Source organism: Hemibagrus wyckioides, linkage group LG27 (assembly GCF_019097595.1).
Source record: "Hemibagrus wyckioides isolate EC202008001 linkage group LG27, SWU_Hwy_1.0, whole genome shotgun sequence".
NCBI lineage: Eukaryota > Metazoa > Chordata > Actinopteri > Siluriformes > Bagridae > Hemibagrus > Hemibagrus wyckioides.
The window spans coordinates 17,887,059-17,902,058 of record NC_080736.1 but is presented as its reverse complement, the minus strand read 5'-3'; the positions used below and the strand labels follow the sequence as shown (position 1 = coordinate 17,902,058).

The following is a 15,000-nucleotide window of genomic DNA, read 5'->3' as shown; positions in this document are numbered from 1 at the left end:
CACCGTGCAGTGCGTGTGTGTGTGTGTCTCACCGTGCAGTGCGTGTGTGTGTGTGTCTCACTGTGCAGTGCGTGTGTGTGTGTCTCACCGTGCAGTGCGTGTGTGTGTGTGTGTGTGTCTCACCATGCAGTGCGTGTGTGTGTGTCTCACTGTGCAGTGCGTGTGTGTGTCTCACCGTGCAGTGCGTGTGTGTGTGTCTCACCGTGCAGTGCATGTGTGTGTGTGTGTCTCACCGTGCAGTGCATGTGTGTGTGTGTGTGTGTCTCACCGTGCAGTGCGTGTGTGTGTGTGTCTCACCGTGCAGTGCATGTGTGTGTGTGTCTCACCGTGCAGTGCATGTGTGTGTGTGTGTGTCTCACCGTGCAGTGCATGTGTGTGTGTCTCACCGTGCAGTGCGTGTGTGTGTGTCTCACCGTGCAGTGCGTGTGTGTGTGTCTCACCGTGCAGTGCATGTGTGTGTGTGTCTCACCGTGCAGTGCATGTGTGTGTGTCTCACCGTGCAGTGCGTGTGTGTCTCACTGTGCAGTGCGTGTGTGTGTGTGTGTGTCACCGTGCAGTGCATGTGTGTGTGTGTGTCTCACCGTGCAGTGCGTGTGTGTGTGTCTCACTGTGCAGTGTGTGTGTGTGTGTCTCACTGTGCAGTGGGTGTGTGTGTGTGTGTGTGTGTCTCACTGTGCAGTGTGTGTGTGTGTCTCACTGTGCAGTGCGTGTGTGTGTCTCACTGTGCAGTGTGTGTGTGTGTGTGTGTGTGTGTCTCACTGTGCAGTGTGTGTGTGTGTGTGTGTCTCACTGTGCAGTGTGTGTGTGTGTCTCACTGTGCAGTGTGTGTGTGTGTGTGTGTCTCACTGTGCAGTGCGTGTGTGTGTGTGTGTCTCACTGTGCAGTGCGTGTGTGTGTGTGTGTGTGTCTCACTGTGCAGTGCGTGTGTGTGTGTGTGTGTCTCACTGTGCAGTGCATGTGTGTGTGTGTGTCTCACTGTGCAGTGCGTGTGTGTGTGTCTCACTGTGCAGTGCGTGAGTGTGTGTCTCACTGTGCAGTGCGTGTGTGTCTCACTGTGCAGTGCGTGTGTGTGTGTGTGTGTCTCACTGTGCAGTGCGTGTGTGTGTGTCTCACTGTGCAGTGCGTGTGTGTGTGTGTGTGTCTCACTGTGCAGTGCGTGTGTGTGTGTCTCACTGTGCAGTGCGTGAGTGTGTGTCTCACTGTGCAGTGCGTGTGTGTGTCTCACTGTGCAGTGCGTGCGTGCGTGTGTGTGTCTCACTGTGCAGTGCGTGTGTGTGTGTGTGTCTCACTGTGCAGTGTGTGTGTGTCTCACTGTGCAGTGCGTGTGTGTGTGTCTCACTGTGCAGTGTGTGTGTGTGTGTGCGTGTGTGTGTCTCACTGTGCAGTGTGTGTGTGTCTCACTGTGCAGTGCGTGTGTGTGTGTGTGTGTGTGTGTCTCACTGTGCAGTGCGTGTGTGTGTGTGTCTCACTGTGCAGTGCGTGTGTGTGTGTGTGTGTCTCACTCGGCAGTGCGTGTGTGTGTGTGTGTCTCACTGTGCAGTGCGTGTGTGTGTGTGTCTCACTGTGCAGTGCGTGTGTGTGTCTCACTGTGCAGTGCGTGTGTGTGTGTGTGTGTGTCTCACTGTGCAGTGCGTGTGTGTGTGTGTCTCACTGTGCAGTGCGTGTGTGTGTGTCTCACTGTGCAGTGCGTGTGTGTCTCACTGTGCAGTGCGTGTGTGTGTGTGTCTCACTGTGCAGTGCGTGTGTGTGTGTCTCACTGTGCAGTGCGTGAGTGTGTGTCTCACTGTGCAGTGCGTGTGTGTGTGTGTGTGTGTGTCTCACTGAGCAGTGCGTGTGTGTGTGTGTGTGTGTCTCACTGTGCAGTGCGTGTGTGTGTGTCTCACTGTGCAGTGCGTGTGTGTGTGTGTGTGTCTCACTGTGCAGTGCGTGTGTGTGTGTGTCTCACTGTGCAGTGCGTGTGTGTCTCACTGTGCAGTGCGTGTGTGTGTGTGTGTCTCACTGTGCAGTGCGTGTGTGTGTGTCTCACTGTGCAGTGCGTGCATGTGTGTGTGTGTCTCACTGTGCAGTGCGTGTGTGTGTGTGTCTCACTGTGCAGTGTGTGTGTGTCTCACTGTGCAGTGCGTGTGTGTGTGTGTCTCACTGTGCAGTGCGTGTGTGTGTGTGTGTGTCTCACTGTGCAGTGTGTGTGTGTGTGCGCGTGTGTGTGTCTCACTGTGCAGTGTGTGTGTGTCTCACTGTGCAGTGCGTGTGTGTGTGTGTCTCACTGTGCAGTGCGTGTGTGTGTGTGTGTGTGTGTGTCTCACTGTGCAGTGTGTGTGTGTGTGTGTGTCTCACTGTGCAGTGCGTGTGTGTGTGTGTGTGTCTCACTGTGCAGTGCGTGTGTGTGTGTGTGTGTGTGTGTGTGTCTCACTGTGCAGTGCGTGTGTGTGTGTGTGTGTGTCTCACTGTGCAGTGTGTGTGTGTGTGTGTGTCTCACTGTGCAGTGCGTGTGTGTGTGTGTGTGTCTCACTGTGCAGTGCGTGTGTGTGTGTGTGTCTCACTGTGCAGTGCATGTGTGTGTCTCACTGTGCAGTGCGTGTGTGTGTGTGTCTCACTGTGCAGTGTGTGTGTGTGTGTGTGTGTGTGTCTCACTGTGCAGTGCGTGTGTGTGTGTGTGTCTCACTGTGCAGTGCGTGTGTGTGTGTGTGTCTCACTGTGCAGTGCGTGTGTGTGTGTGTCTCACTGTGCAGTGCGTGTGTGTGTCTCACTGTGCAGTGCGTGTGTGTGTGTGTGTGTCTCACTGTGCAGTGCGTGTGTGTGTCTCACTGTGCAGTGCGTGTGTGTGTGTGTCTCACTGTGCAGTGCGTGTGTCTCACTGTGCAGTGCGTGTGTGTGTGTGTCTCACTGTGCAGTGCGTGTGTGTGTGTGTCTCACTGTGCAGTGCGTGTGTGTGTGTGTGTGTCTCACTGTGCAGTGTGTGTGTGTGTGTGTGTGTCTCACTGTGCAGTGCGTGTGTGTGTGTGTGTGTGTCTCACTGTGCAGTGCGTGTGTGTGTGTGTGTCTCACTGTGCAGTGCGTGTGTGTGTGTCTCACTGTGCAGTGCGTGTGTGTGTGTGTCTCACTGTGCAGTGCGTGTGTGTGTGTCTCACTGTGCAGTGCGTGTGTGTGTGTGTCTCACTGTGCAGTGCGTGTGTGTGTGTCTCACTGTGCAGTGCGTGAGTGTGTGTCTCACTGTGCAGTGCGTGTGTGTGTGTGTGTGTGTCTCACTGTGCAGTGCGTGTGTGTGTGTGTGTGTCTCACTGTGCAGTGCGTGTGTGTGTGTCTCACTGTGCAGTGCGTGTGTGTGTGTGTGTCTCACTGTGCAGTGCGTGTGTGTGTGTCTCACTGTGCAGTGCGTGTGTGTGTGTCTCACTGTGCAGTGCGTGCATGTGTGTGTGTGTCTCACTGTGCAGTGCGTGTGTGTGTGTGTCTCACTGTGCAGTGTGTGTGTGTCTCACTGTGCAGTGCGTGTGTGTGTGTGTCTCACTGTGCAGTGCGTGTGTGTGTGTGTGTCTCACTGTGCAGTGTGTGTGTGTGCGCGTGTGTGTGTCTCACTGTGCAGTGTGTGTGTGTCTCACTGTGCAGTGCGTGTGTGTGTGTGTCTCACTGTGCAGTACGTGTGTGTGTGTGTGTGTGTGTCTCACTGTGCAGTGCGTGTGTGTGTGTGTGTCTCACTGTGCAGTGCGTGTGTGTGTGTGTGTCTCACTGTGCAGTGCGTGTGTGTGTGTGTGTGTCTCACTGTGCAGTGCGTGTGTGTGTGTGTCTCACTGTGCAGTGCGTGTGTGTGTCTCACTGTGCAGTGCGTGTGTGTGTGTGTCTCACTGTGCAGTGCGTGTGTGTGTGTGTGTGTCTCACTGTGCAGTGCGTGTGTGTGTGTGTGTCTCACTGTGTAGTGCGTGTGTGTCTCACTGTGCAGTGTGTGTGTGCGTGTGTGTCTCACTGTGCAGTGCGTGTGTGTGTGTGTCTCACTGTGCAGTGCGTGTGTGTGTGTGTGTCTCACTGTGCAGTGCGTGTGTGTGTGTCTCACCGTGCAGTGCGTGTGTGTGTGTCTCACCGTGCAGTGCATGTGTGTGTCTCACCGTGCAGTGCGTGTGTGTGTCTCACCGTGCAGTGCGTGTGTGTGTGTCTCACCGTGCAGTGCGTGTGTGTGTGTGTGTCTCACTGTGCAGTGCGTGTGTGTGTGTGTGTCTCACTGTGCAGTGCGTGTGTGTGTGTGTGTGTCTCACGTGCAGTGCGTGTGTGTGTGTTTCACCGTGCAGTGCATGTGTGTGTGTCTCACCGTGCAGTGCATGTGTGTGTGTGTGTGTCTCACTGTGCAGTGCGTGTGTGTGTGTCTCACTGTGCAGTGCGTGTGTGTGTGTCTCACTGTGCAGTGCGTGTGTGTCTCACTGTGCAGTGTGTGTGTGCGTGTGTGTCTCACTGTGCAGTGCGTGTGTGTCTCACTGTGCAGTGTGTGTGTGTCTCACTGTGCAGTGCGTGTGTGTGTGTGTCTCACCGTGCAGTGCGTGTGTGTGTGTCTCACCGTGCAGTGCGTGTGTGTGTGTCTCACCGTGCAGTGCATGTGTGTGTGTGTCTCACCGTGCAGTGCATGTGTGTGTGTGTGTGTCTCACTGTGCAGTGCGTGTGTGTCTCACTGTGCAGTGTGTGTGTGTCTCACCGTGCAGTGCGTGTGTGTGTGTGTGTGTGTCTCACTGTGCAGTGCGTGTGTGTGTGTGTCTCACTGTGCAGTGCGTGTGTGTGTGTGTGTCTCACTGTGCAGTGCGTGTGTGTGTGTGTGTCTCACTGTGCAGTGCGTGTGTGTGTGTGTCTCACTGTGCAGTGCGTGTGTGTGTGTGTGTCTCACTGTGCAGTGCGTGTGTGTGTCTCACTGTGCAGTGCGTGTGTGTGTGTGTCTCACTGTGCAGTGCGTGTGTGTGTCTCACTGTGCAGTGTGTGTGTGTGTCTCACTGTGCAGTGCGTGTGTGTGTGTGTGTCTCACTGTGCAGTGCGTGTGTGTGTGTGTCTCACTGTGCAGTGCGTGTGTGTGTCTCACTGTGCAGTGCGTGTGTGTGTGTGTCTCACTGTGCAGTGCGTGTGTGTGTGTCTCACTGTGCAGTGCGTGTGTGTGTGTGTGTGTCTCACTGTGCAGTGTGTGTGTGTGTGTGTCTCACTGTGCAGTGCGTGTGTGTGTGTCTCACTGTGCAGTGCGTGTGTGTGTGTCTCACTGTGCAGTGCGTGTGTGTCTCACTGTGCAGTGTGTGTGTGCGTGTGTGTCTCACTGTGCAGTGCGTGTGTGTGTGTGTGTCTCACTGTGCAGTGCGTGTGTGTGTGTGTGTCTCACTGTGCAGTGCGCGTGTGTGTGTGTGTCTCACTGTGCAGTGCGTGTGTGTGTGTGTCTCACTGTGCAGTGCGTGTGTGTGTGTGTGTCTCACTGTGCAGTGCGTGTGTGTGTGTGTCTCACTGTGCAGTGCGTGTGTGTGTGTGTGTCTCACTGTGCAGTGCGTGTGTGTGTCTCACTGTGCAGTGCGCGTGTGTGTGTGTGTCTCACTGTGCAGTGCGTGTGTGTGTGTGTCTCACTGTGCAGTGCGTGTGTGTGTCTCACTGTGCAGTGTGTGTGTGCGTGTGTGTCTCACTGTGCAGTGCGTGTGTGTGTGTGTGTGTCTCACTGTGCAGTGCGTGTGTGTGTCTCACTGTGCAGTGCGCGTGAGTGTGTGTGTCTCACTGTGCAGTGCGTGTGTGTGTGTGTCTCACTGTGCAGTGCGCGTGTGTGTGTGTGTCTCACTGTGCAGTGCGTGTGTGTGTGTCTCACTGTGCAGTGCGTGTGTGTGTGTGTGTCTCACTGTGCAGTGCGTGTGTGTCTCACTGTGCAGTGTGTGTGTGCGTGTGTGTCTCACTGTGCAGTGCGTGTGTGTGTGTGTCTCACTGTGCAGTGCGCGTGTGTGTGTGTGTCTCACTGTGCAGTGCGTGTGTGTGTGTGTGTCTCACTGTGCAGTGCGTGTGTCTCACCGTGCAGTGCGTGTGTGTGTGTCTCACTGTGCAGTGCGTGTGTGTGTCTCACTGTGCAGTGCGTGTGTGTGTGTCTCACTGTGCAGTGCGTGTGTGTGTGTGTGTCTCACTGTGCAGTGCGTGTGTGTGTCTCACTGTGCAGTGCGCGTGTGTGTGTGTGTCTCACTGTGCAGTGCGTGTGTGTGTGTGTCTCACTGTGCAGTGCGCGTGTGTGTGTGTGTCTCACTGTGCAGTGCGTGTGTCTCACCGTGCAGTGCGTGTGTGTGTGTGTCTCACTGTGCAGTGCGTGTGTGTGTCTCACTGTGCAGTGCGTGTGTGTGTCTCACTGTGCAGTGCGTGTGTGTGTGTCTCACTGTGCAGTGCGTGTGTGTGTGTGTGTCTCACTGTGCAGTGCGTGTGTGTGTCTCACTGTGCAGTGCGTGTGTGTGTGTCTCACTGTGCAGTGCGTGTGTGTGTGTCTCACTGTGCAGTGCGTGTGTGTGTGTGTGTCTCACTGTGCAGTGCGTGTGTGTGTGTCTCACTGTGCAGTGCGTGTGTGTGTGTCTCACTGTGCAGTGTGTGTGTGTGTGTGTGTGTCTCACTGTGCAGTGCGTGTGTGTCTCACTGTGCAGTGTGTGTGTGCGTGTGTGTCTCACTGTGCAGTGCGTGTGTCTCACTGTGCAGTGCGTGTGTGTGTGTGTGTCTCACTGTGCAGTGCGTGTGTGTGTCTCACTGTGCAGTGTGTGTGTGTGTGTGTGTCTCACTGTGCAGTGTGTGTGTGTGTGTGTGTCTCACTGTGCAGTGCATGTGTGTGTGTCTCACTGTGCAGTGCGTGTGTGTGTGTGTGTGTGTCTCACTGTGCAGTGCGTGTGTGTGTGTGTGTCTCACTGTGCAGTGCGTGCGTGTGTGTGTCTCACTGTGCAGTGCGTGTGTGTGTGTGTCTCACTGTGCAGTGCGTGTGTGTGTCTCACTGTGCAGTGCGTGTGTCTCACTGTGCAGTGCGTGTGTGTGCGTGTGTCTCACTGTGCAGTGCGTGTGTGTGTGTGTGTCTTACTGTGCAGTGCGTGTGTGTGTCTCACTGTGCAGTGCGTGTGTGTGTGTCTCACTGTGCAGTGCGTGTGTGTGTGTGTCTCACTGTGCAGTGCGTGTGTGTGTGTGTGTCTCACTGTGCAGTGCGTGTGTGTGTGTCTCACTGTGCAGTGCGTGTGTGTGTCTCACTGTGCAGTGCGTGTGTGTGTGTCTCACTGTGCAGTGCGTGTGTGTGTGTCTCACCGTGCAGTGCGTGTGTGTGTGTGTCTCACCGTGCAGTGCGTGTGTGTGTGTGTCTCACTGTGCAGTGCGTGTGTGTGTGTCTCACCGTGCAGTGCGTGTGTGTGTGTGTGTGTCTCACCATGCAGTGCGTGTGTGTGTGTCTCACTGTGCAGTGCGTGTGTGTGTCTCACCGTGCAGTGCGTGTGTGTGCGTGTGTCTCACCGTGCGGTGCGTGTGTGTGTGTCTCACCGTGCAGAGCGTGTGTGTGTGTCTCACCGTGCAGAGCGTGTGCGTGTCTCACCGTGCAGAGCGTGTGTGTGTCTCACCGTGCAGTGCGTGTGTGTGTGTGTCTCACCGTGCAGTGTGTGTGTGCGTGTGTCTCACCGTGCAGTGCGTGTGTGTCTCACCGTGCAGTGCGTGTGTGTGCGTGTGTCTCACCGTGCGGTGCGTGTGTGTGTGTCTCACCGTGCAGTGCGTGTGTGTGTGTCTCACCGTGGAGTGCATGTGTGTGTCTCACCGTGCAGTGCGTGTATCTCACCGTGCAGTGCATGTGTGTGTGTGTGTCTGTCTCACCGTGCAGTGCGTGTGTGTGTGTCTCACCGTGCAGTGTGTGTGTGTGTGTGTCTCACCGTGCAGTGCATGTGTGTGTCTCACCGTGCAGTGCGTGTGTGTGTGTCTCACCGTGCAGTGCGTGTGTGTGTGTGTCTCACCGTGCAGTGCGTGTGTGTGTGTGTCTCACTGTGCAGTGCGTGTGTGTGTGTCTCACCGTGCAGTGCGTGTGTGTGTGTGTGTGTCTCACCATGCAGTGCGTGTGTGTGTGTCTCACTGTGCAGTGCGTGTGTGTGTCTCACCGTGCAGTGCGTGTGTGTGTGTCTCACTGTGCAGTGCGTGTGTGTGTGTGTGTCTCACTGTGCAGTGCGTGTGTGTGTGTGTGTGTGTGTCTCACCGTGCAGTGCGTGTGTGTGTGTCTCACCGTGCAGTGCATGTGTGTGTGTGTCTCACCGTGCAGTGCATGTGTGTGTGTGTGTGTCTCACCGTGCAGTGCATGTGTGTGTGTCTCACCGTGCAGTGCGTGTGTGTGTGTCTCACCGTGCAGTGCGTGTGTGTGTGTCTCACCGTGCAGTGCATGTGTGTGTGTGTCTCACCGTGCAGTGCATGTGTGTGTGTCTCACCGTGCAGTGCGTGTGTGTCTCACTGTGCAGTGCGTGTGTGTGTGTGTGTGTCACCGTGCAGTGCATGTGTGTGTGTGTGTCTCACCGTGCAGTGCGTGTGTGTGTGTCTCACTGTGCAGTGTGTGTGTGTGTGTCTCACTGTGCAGTGGGTGTGTGTGTGTGTGTGTGTCTCACTGTGCAGTGTGTGTGTGTGTCTCACTGTGCAGTGCGTGTGTGTGTCTCACTGTGCAGTGTGTGTGTGTGTGTGTGTGTCTCACTGTGCAGTGTGTGTGTGTGTGTGTGTCTCACTGTGCAGTGTGTGTGTGTGTGTGTGTCTCACTGTGCAGTGTGTGTGTGTGTGTGTGTCTCACTGTGCAGTGCGTGTGTGTGTGTGTGTCTCACTGTGCAGTGCGTGTGTGTGTGTGTGTGTGTCTCACTGTGCAGTGCGTGTGTGTGTGTGTGTGTCTCACTGTGCAGTGCATGTGTGTGTGTGTGTCTCACTGTGCAGTGCGTGTGTGTGTGTCTCACTGTGCAGTGCGTGTGTGTCTCACTGTGCAGTGCGTGTGTGTCTCACTGTGCAGTGCGTGTGTGTGTGTGTGTGTCTCACTGTGCAGTGCGTCTGTGTGTGTCTCACTGTGCAGTGCGTGTGTGTGTGTGTGTGTCTCACTGTGCAGTGCGTGTGTGTGTGTCTCACTGTGCAGTGCGTGAGTGTGTGTCTCACTGTGCAGTGCGTGTGTGTGTCTCACTGTGCAGTGCGTGCGTGCGTGTGTGTGTCTCACTGTGCAGTGCGTGTGTGTGTGTGTGTCTCACTGTGCAGTGTGTGTGTGTCTCACTGTGCAGTGCGTGTGTGTGTGTCTCACTGTGCAGTGTGTGTGTGTGTGCGTGTGTGTGTCTCACTGTGCAGTGTGTGTGTGTCTCACTGTGCAGTGCGTGTGTGTGTGTGTGTGTGTGTGTCTCACTGTGCAGTGCGTGTGTGTGTGTGTCTCACTGTGCAGTGCGTGTGTGTGTGTGTGTGTCTCACTGTGCAGTGCGTGTGTGTGTGTGTGTCTCACTGTGCAGTGCGTGTGTGTGTGTGTCTCACTGTGCAGTGCGTGTGTGTGTGTGTGTGTGTCTCACTGTGCAGTGTGTGTGTGTGTGTGTGTGTCTCACTGTGCAGTGCGTGTGTGTGTGTGTCTCACTGTGCAGTGCGTGTGTGTGTGTCTCACTGTGCAGTGCGTGTGTGTCTCACTGTGCAGTGCGTGTGTGTGTGTGTCTCACTGTGCAGTGCGTGTGTGTGTGTCTCACTGTGCAGTGCGTGAGTGTGTGTCTCACTGTGCAGTGCGTGTGTGTGTGTGTCTCACTGAGCAGTGCGTGTGTGTGTGTGTGTGTGTCTCACTGTGCAGTGCGTGTGTGTGTGTCTCACTGTGCAGTGCGTGTGTGTGTGTGTCTCACTGTGCAGTGCGTGTGTGTGTGTGTCTCACTGTGCAGTGCGTGTGTGTGTGTCTCACTGTGCAGTGCGTGTGTGTGTGTGTGTCTCACTGTGCAGTGCGTGTGTGTGTCTCACTGTGCAGTGCGTGCATGTGTGTGTGTGTCTCACTGTGCAGGGCGTGTGTGTGTGTGTCTCACTGTGCAGTGTGTGTGTGTCTCACTGTGCAGTGCGTGTGTGTGTGTGTCTCACTGTGCAGTGCGTGTGTGTGTGTGTGTGTGTCTCACTGTGCAGTGTGTGTGTGTGTGCGCGTGTGTGTGTCTCACTGTGCAGTGTGTGTGTGTCTCACTGTGCAGTGCGTGTGTGTGTCTCACTGTGCAGTGCGTGTGTGTGTGTGTGTGTGTGTGTCTCACTGTGCAGTGTGTGTGTGTGTGTGTGTCTCACTGTGCAGTGCGTGTGTGTGTGTGTGTGTCTCACTGTGCAGTGCGTGTGTGTGTGTGTGTGTGTGTGTGTGTCTCACTGTGCAGTGCGTGTGTGTGTGTGTGTGTGTCTCACTGTGCAGTGTGTGTGTGTGTGTGTGTCTCACTGTGCAGTGCGTGTGTGTGTGTGTGTGTCTCACTGTGCAGTGCGTGTGTGTGTGTGTGTCTCACTGTGCAGTGCATGTGTGTGTCTCACTGTGCAGTGCGTGTGTGTGTGTGTCTCACTGTGCAGTGTGTGTGTGTGTGTGTGTGTGTGTCTCACTGTGCAGTGCGTGTGTGTGTGTGTGTCTCACTGTGCAGTGCGTGTGTGTGTGTGTGTCTCACTGTGCAGTGCGTGTGTGTGTGTGTCTCACTGTGCAGTGCGTGTGTGTGTCTCACTGTGCAGTGCGTGTGTGTGTGTGTGTGTCTCACTGTGCAGTGCGTGTGTGTGTCTCACTGTGCAGTGCGTGTGTGTGTGTGTCTCACTGTGCAGTGCGTGTGTCTCACTGTGCAGTGCGTGTGTGTGTGTGTCTCACTGTGCAGTGCGTGTGTGTGTGTGTCTCACTGTGCAGTGCGTGTGTGTGTGTGTGTCTCACTGTGCAGTGCGTGTGTGTGTGTGTGTGTGTGTCTCACTGTGCAGCGTGTGTGTGTGTGTGTGTCTCACTGTGCAGTGCGTGTGTGTGTGTCTCACTGTGCAGTGCGTGTGTGTGTGTCTCACTGTGCAGTGCGTGTGTGTGTGTGTCTCACTGTGCAGTGCGTGTGTGTGTGTCTCACTGTGCAGTGCGTGTGTGTGTGTGTCTCACTGTGCAGTGCGTGTGTGTGTGTCTCACTGTGCAGTGCGTGAGTGTGTGTCTCACTGTGCAGTGCGTGTGTGTGTGTGTGTGTGTCTCACTGTGCAGTGCGTGTGTGTGTGTGTGTGTCTCACTGTGCAGTGCGTGTGTGTGTGTCTCACTGTGCAGTGCGTGTGTGTGTGTGTGTCTCACTGTGCAGTGCGTGTGTGTGTGTCTCACTGTGCAGTGCGTGTGTGTGTGTCTCACTGTGCAGTGCGTGCATGTGTGTGTGTGTCTCACTGTGCAGTGCGTGTGTGTGTGTGTGTCTCACTGTGCAGTGTGTGTGTGTCTCACTGTGCAGTGCGTGTGTGTGTGTGTCTCACTGTGCAGTGCGTGTGTGTGTGTGTGTCTCACTGTGCAGTGTGTGTGTGTGCGCGTGTGTGTGTCTCACTGTGCAGTGTGTGTGTGTCTCACTGTGCAGTGCGTGTGTGTGTGTGTCTCACTGTGCAGTGCGTGTGTGTGTGTGTGTGTGTGTCTCACTGTGCAGTGCGTGTGTGTGTGTGTGTCTCACTGTGCAGTGCGTGTGTGTGTGTGTGTCTCACTGTGCAGTGCGTGTGTGTGTGTGTGTGTCTCACTGTGCAGTGCGTGTGTGTGTGTGTCTCACTGTGCAGTGCGTGTGTGTGTCTCACTGTGCAGTGCGTGTGTGTGTGTGTCTCACTGTGCAGTGCGTGTGTGTGTGTGTGTGTCTCACTGTGCAGTGCGTGTGTGTGTGTGTGTCTCACTGTGTAGTGCGTGTGTGTCTCACTGTGCAGTGTGTGTGTGCGTGTGTGTCTCACTGTGCAGTGCGTGTGTGTGTGTGTCTCACTGTGCAGTGCGTGTGTGTGTGTGTGTCTCACTGTGCAGTGCGTGTGTGTGTGTCTCACCGTGCAGTGCGTGTGTGTGTGTCTCACCGTGCAGTGCATGTGTGTGTCTCACCGTGCAGTGCGTGTGTGTGTCTCACCGTGCAGTGCGTGTGTGTGTGTCTCACCGTGCAGTGCGTGTGTGTGTGTGTGTCTCACTGTGCAGTGCGTGTGTGTGTGTGTGTCTCACTGTGCAGTGCGTGTGTGTGTGTGTGTGTCTCACCGTGCAGTGCGTGTGTGTGTGTTTCACCGTGCAGTGCATGTGTGTGTGTCTCACCGTGCAGTGCATGTGTGTGTGTGTGTGTCTCACTGTGCAGTGCGTGTGTGTGTGTCTCACTGTGCAGTGCGTGTGTGTGTGTCTCACTGTGCAGTGCGTGTGTGTCTCACTGTGCAGTGTGTGTGTGCGTGTGTGTCTCACTGTGCAGTGCGTGTGTGTCTCACTGTGCAGTGTGTGTGTGTCTCACTGTGCAGTGCGTGTGTGTGTGTGTCTCACCGTGCAGTGCGTGTGTGTGTGTCTCACCGTGCAGTGCGTGTGTGTGTGTCTCACCGTGCAGTGCATGTGTGTGTGTTTCTCACCGTGCAGTGCATGTGTGTGTGTGTGTGTGTCTCACTGTGCAGTGTGTGTGTGTCTCACTGTGCAGTGCGTGTGTGTGTGTGTCTCACTGTGCAGTGCGTGTGTGTGTGTGTGTGTGTCTCACTGTGCAGTGCGTGTGTGTGTGTGTCTCACTGTGCAGTGCGTGTGTGTGTGTGTGTCTCACTGTGCAGTGCGTGTGTGTGTGTGTGTCTCACTGTGCAGTGCGTGTGTGTGTGTGTCTCACTGTGCAGTGCGTGTGTGTGTGTGTGTCTCACTGTGCAGTGCGTGTGTGTGTCTCACTGTGCAGTGTGTGTGTGTGTGTGTCTCACTGTGCAGTGGCTGTGTGTGTCTCAGTGTGCAGTGTGTGTGTGTGTCTCACTGTGCAGTGCGTGTGTGTGTGTGTGTCTCACTGTGCAGTGCGTGTGTGTGTGTGTCTCACTGTGCAGTGCGTGTGTGTGTCTCACTGTGCAGTGCGTGTGTGTGTGTGTCTCACTGTGCAGTGCGTGTGTGTGTGTCTCACTGTGCAGTGCGTGTGTGTGTGTGTGTGTCTCACTGTGCAGTGTGTGTGTGTGTGTGTCTCACTGTGCAGTGCGTGTGTGTGTGTCTCACTGTGCAGTGCGTGTGTGTGTGTCTCACTGTGCAGTGCGTGTGTGTCTCACTGTGCAGTGGTGTGTGTGCGTGTGTGTCTCACTGTGCAGTGCGTGTGTGTGTGTGTGTGTCTCACTGTGCAGTGAGAGTGTGAGTGTGAGGCTCACAGGGCAGTGCGCGTGTGTGTGTGTGTCTCACTGTGCAGTGCGTGTGTGTGTGTGTCTCACTGTGCAGTGCGTGTGTGTGTGTGTGTCTCACTGTGCAGTGCGTGTGTGTGTGTGTCTCACTGTGCAGTGCGTGTGTGTGTGTGTGTCTCACTGTGCAGTGCGTGTGTGTGTCTCACTGTGCAGTGCGCGTGTGTGTGTGTGTCTCACTGTGCAGTGCGTGTGTGGTGTGTGTCTCACTGTGCAGTGCGTGTGTGTGTCTCACTGTGCAGTGTGTGTGTGCGTGTGTGTCTCACTGTGCAGTGCGTGTGTGTGTGTGTGTGTCTCACTGTGCAGTGCGTGTGTGTGTCTCACTGTGCAGTGCGCGTGAGTGTGTGTGTCTCACTGTGCAGTGCGTGTGTGTGTGTGTCTCACTGTGCAGTGCGTGTGTGTGTGTGTGTGTCTCACTGTGCAGTGCGTGTGTGTGTGTCTCACTGTGCAGTGCGTGTGTGTGTGTGTGTCTCACTGTGTAGTGCGTGTGTGTCTCAATGTGCAGTGTGTGTGTGCGTGTGTGTCTCACTGTGCAGTGCGTGTGTGTGTGTCTCACCGTGCAGTGCGGCGTGTGTGTGTGTGTCTCACTGTGCAGTGCATGTGTGTTGTGTGTGTCTCACTGTGCAGTGCGGTGTGTCTCACCGTGCAGTGCGTGTGTGTGTGTCTCACTGTGCAGTGCGTGTGTGTGTCTCACTGTGCAGTGCGTGTGTGTGTGTCTCACTGTGCAGTGCGTGTGTGTGTGTGTGTCTCACTGTGCAGTGCGTGTGTGTGTCTCACTGTGCAGTGCGCGTGTGTGTGTGTGTCTCACTGTGCAGTGCGTGTGTGTGTGTGTCTCACTGTGCAGTGCGCGTGTGTGTGTGTGTCTCACTGTGCAGTGCGTGTGTCTCACCGTGCAGTGCGTGTGTGTGTGTGTCTCACTGTGCAGTGCGTGTGTGTGTCTCACTGTGCAGTGCGTGTGTGTGTCTCACTGTGCAGTGCGTGTGTGTGCGTGTGTCTCACTGTGCAGTGCGTGTGTGTGTGTGTGTCTCACTGTGCAGTGCGTGTGTGTGTCTCACTGTGCAGTGCGTGTGTGTGTGTCTCACTGTGCAGTGCGTGTGTGTGTGTCTCACTGTGCAGTGCGTGTGTGTGTGTGTGTCTCACTGTGCAGTGCGTGTGTGTGTGTCTCACTGTGCAGTGCGTGTGTGTGTGTCTCACTGTGCAGTGTGTGTGTGTGTGTGTGTGTCTCACTGTGCAGTGCGTGTGTGTGTGTGTGTGTCTCACTGTGCAGTGCGTGTGTGTCTCACTGTGCAGTGCGTGTGTGTGTGTGTGTCTCACTGTGCAGTGCGTGTGTGTGTCTCACTGTGCAGTGTGTGTGTGTGTGTGTGTCTCACTGTGCAGTGTGTGTGTGTGTGTGTGTCTCACTGTGCAGTGCATGTGTGTGTGTCTCACTGTGCAGTGCGTGTGTGTGTGTGTGTGTGTCTCACTGTGCAGTGCGTGTGTGTGTGTGTGTCTCACTGTGCAGTGCGTGCGTGTGTGTGTCTCACTGTGCAGTGCGTGTGTGTGTGTGTCTCACTGTGCAGTGCGTGTGTGTGTCTCACTGTGCAGTGCGTGTGTCTCACTGTGCAGTGCGTGTGTGTGCGTGTGTCTCACTGTGCAGTGCGTGTGTGTGTGTGTGTCTTACTGTGCAGTGCGTGTGTGTGTCTCACTGTGCAGTGCGTGTGTGTGTGTCTCACTGTGCAGTGCGTGTGT

At 55.3% G+C, this 15,000-nt stretch overlaps 1 protein-coding gene across 1 annotated transcript in view; it reads right to left on the bottom strand.

Annotated features, from left to right (window-relative positions):
* Positions 1-15,000, bottom strand: part of slc26a11 (solute carrier family 26 member 11) — a 27,877-nt gene that overhangs the window by 3,623 nt on the left and 9,254 nt on the right. The window lies entirely within an intron of this gene.